Raw genomic sequence first — 3,242 nt, forward strand, 5'->3', positions numbered from 1 at the left:
AACAACAACAACAACACTTTACCAAACATGATATCCTTCTCCAGGGACTGGTCCCTCCTGATAATAATGTCCGAAGCAAAAGAGACAAATTTGGTCATCCTGGCTTCTAAGGAGCGTTCTGGCTGTATGTCTTCCAACATAGATTTGTTTGTTCTTTTGAAAGATCATAGTACTTTTAATATTCTCCTCCAACACCATAACTGGAATGCATCAGTTCTTCTACCTACTGTCTTCCCTATTCATTATCCAACTTTCACATCCATATGAGGCCCCTGAAAGTACCATGGTTTGGGTCAGGCACACCTTAAGACCTCAAACTGATATCTTTGCTCATGAACACTTTAAAGAGGTTTGTGCAGCAGATTTGCCTAATGCAATATGTCATTCAATTTCTTGACTACTGCTTCTATGAGTGTTGATGGTTGATCTGAGCAAAATGAAATCTTTGACAACTTCAATCTTTTCTCCATTTATCTTGATAGTATTTATTAATCCAATGATGAGGATTTTTGTTTTCATTCTTTACATTGAGATGCAGTCTATAATGAAGGCTATGGTGTTTGATCTTCATCAGTAAGTATTTTAAGTCTTCTCTGCTTTCAGTAAGCAAGGTTGTATCATCTGCATGTTGCAGATTGTTAATAAGTCTACTCCAGTTCTGATGCCACGTTCTTCTTCATCGAATCCAACTTCTCAGATGATGTTCTCAGCATACAGATTAAATAAGTATGGTGAAATAATAAAACCCTGGTATACCTCTTACCTGATTTTAAACCATTCAGTGACCCCTTGTTCTGTTAAAAGGACAGTCTTGGTCTATATACAGGTTCCTCATGAGTATAATTAAGAATATTCATTTTCTCCAATGTTGGGAGCCATACAACCGAAAGCCTTTATATAGTCAATAAAGTACAGGCAGACATCTTCCTGGTATTCTCTGCTTTCAGCCAAGATCCATCTGATGTCAGCAAGTGTATTCCTCATTCCACGTTCCCATCTGAATTCTGCCTGAACCTTTGTCAGTATCCTGTCAACATACTGCTACAGCCATTTTTGAATTGTCTTTATAAAAATTTTACTTGTATGCGATATGAATGATATTGTGTGATGGTTTCTGCATACCATTGGTAACCAATCTTTGGAATGGGCACAGATAAGGATCTCTTCCAATCTGTTGGTCTGGTAGCTGTCTTCCAAATTTCTTGGCATAGATGAGTGAGTGCCTCCAGTGCTTCATTAGTTTGTTGAAAGATTTCAATTTGTATTCCATAAATATCCAGAGCCTTGTTCTTTACCAATGCCTTCAGTGCACCTTGGACTTCTTTCAGTATCATTGGCTCTTGATCATATGCTACCTCTTGAAATGGTGCAATATTGACCATCCCTTTCTGGTACAGTGACTCTTCATAGTCTTTCCTTTTAATGCTTTCTGCATCATTCAGAGTTTTGCCTATTTGTTGTTGTTGTTATTATGTGCTGTGGAGTTGATTCTGACTCATAGCGACCCTGTACAGGGTTTCCGAGGCTGTAAACCTTTATGGGAGCAGAACGCCTCATCTTTCTTCCCTGGAACAGCTGGTAGTTTTGAACTGCTGACCTTGCAGTTTGCAGCCCGATTGGTAACCACTACGTTACCAGAGGAATCCTTCAATATTGTAGTTGAGGGTTAAATTTTGTCTCCAGTTCTCTCAGCTTGAGAAATACTGAGCATGTTATGATGTTCTTGATGTCATCCACAATGCTTCTTCTGATCCTCGGTCATTAGTGTTTAATGCATCAGATCTGTTTTTCAGATCATCTCTAAATTCAGGTGGGATTTGTTCAAGGTCATATTTTTCTCATGGACTTCTTTTAATTTTCTTCAGCTTCAGCCTGAACTTGTATATAAGCAATTGATGATCTGTTCCACAGTCTGCCCTGGTTTTGTTTTGCCTGATGATATGGAGCTTTCCCACAGATGTAGTCAATTTGATTTGTATGTATTCCATCTGGTGAGTTAAAGGTGTATAGTCATCTTTTGTGTTATTTTAAAAAGGTATTTGCAATGAAGAAGTAATTGATCTTGGCAAAATTCTATCATGTGATCTCCAGAATCATTTCTATCACCAAGGCAGTATTTTCCAACTACTGATATGTCCTCTGTTTTCAACCTTTAAATTCTAATCATCAGTAAGTATCAATGCATCTTGCTTGCCTGTTGATCAATTTCACACTGAAGAAGTTGGTAGAATTCTTTAATTTCATCATCACTGGCTTTAGTGGTTGTGTAAGTTTGAATAATAGTGATATTAACTGGTCTTCTTTGTAGGTGTTTGAATATTATCTTATTACAGAAAGCATCATCCTTCAAGATAGATCTTGAAACGTTCTCTTTCACGATGCATGTAACGCCATTCCTCTTTAATTTGTCATCCCCATCAGATTATAAATTGTCAATACCATTTCATTCAGCTCACTAATGCCTAAGATATTGATGTTTATGTGCTCCATTTCATTTTTGACAGCTTCCAATTTTCCTAGATTTGTACTTTGTACATTCCATGTTCAGATTATTAATAGATGTTTAGGTTGTTTTTCCTCTTATTGAGTTATGGTCCATCAGCAATTGAAAGTTCTGGAAGCTTTACTCCAGTCATATCATCACGATCAACTCTACTTTGAGGAGGCAGCTCTTCCCCAGTCGTATTTTGAGTGTCTTCCAACCTGAGGGGCTCATCTTCCAGCACTGTATGTGACAATGTTCTGGTGATCTTCTTCATGTTTCAATATTCATTAATCTGGTGCTGTCAGTGCTTCACTGCTCTTTATAAAGTTTTAGTGACTAAATATTCAGAAGTAGTTTGTCTCTCCTTTTTCCTACGCTGGAAGCTCATCTGAAACCTGTCCACCTTGGTTGACTCTGTTGTTGTTGTTGTTAAGTATCATTGAGTAGGTTCTGACCCATAGCGAACCTGTATAGGATTTCTGAGGAGAAGCTGGTGAGCTTGATCTACCGACCTTGCAGTTCAAAGTGATTTTGCAGTCCAGTGCATTAACCCACAGTGCCACACCAGGACTCCTGTTTGACTCTGCTGGTATTTAAAATACTGGTGGCATGACTTCCAGAATTACAGCAACATGTAAGCCACTACAATATGACAAACTGACAATGAGTGGTGGAATATGTGCATATTTAAGTATTAGTATTATAATTTTTAATCTCTGGGTCACTTGATGGAAACCAATGAAAATGAAAGTGTCCT

General features: G+C 37.9%; 1 protein-coding gene across 1 annotated transcript in view; it reads left to right on the forward strand.

The window, feature by feature from the left end:
* SORL1 (sortilin-related receptor, L(DLR class) A repeats containing) overlaps positions 1–3,242 on the forward strand; it is a 236,220-nt gene that overhangs the window by 39,904 nt on the left and 193,074 nt on the right. The gene's annotated exons all lie outside the window — the stretch shown is intronic.

The sequence above is a fragment of the Chrysochloris asiatica genome, unplaced genomic scaffold, assembly GCF_000296735.1.
Source record: "Chrysochloris asiatica unplaced genomic scaffold, ChrAsi1.0 scaffold00008, whole genome shotgun sequence".
Taxonomy (NCBI): domain Eukaryota; kingdom Metazoa; phylum Chordata; class Mammalia; order Afrosoricida; family Chrysochloridae; genus Chrysochloris; species Chrysochloris asiatica.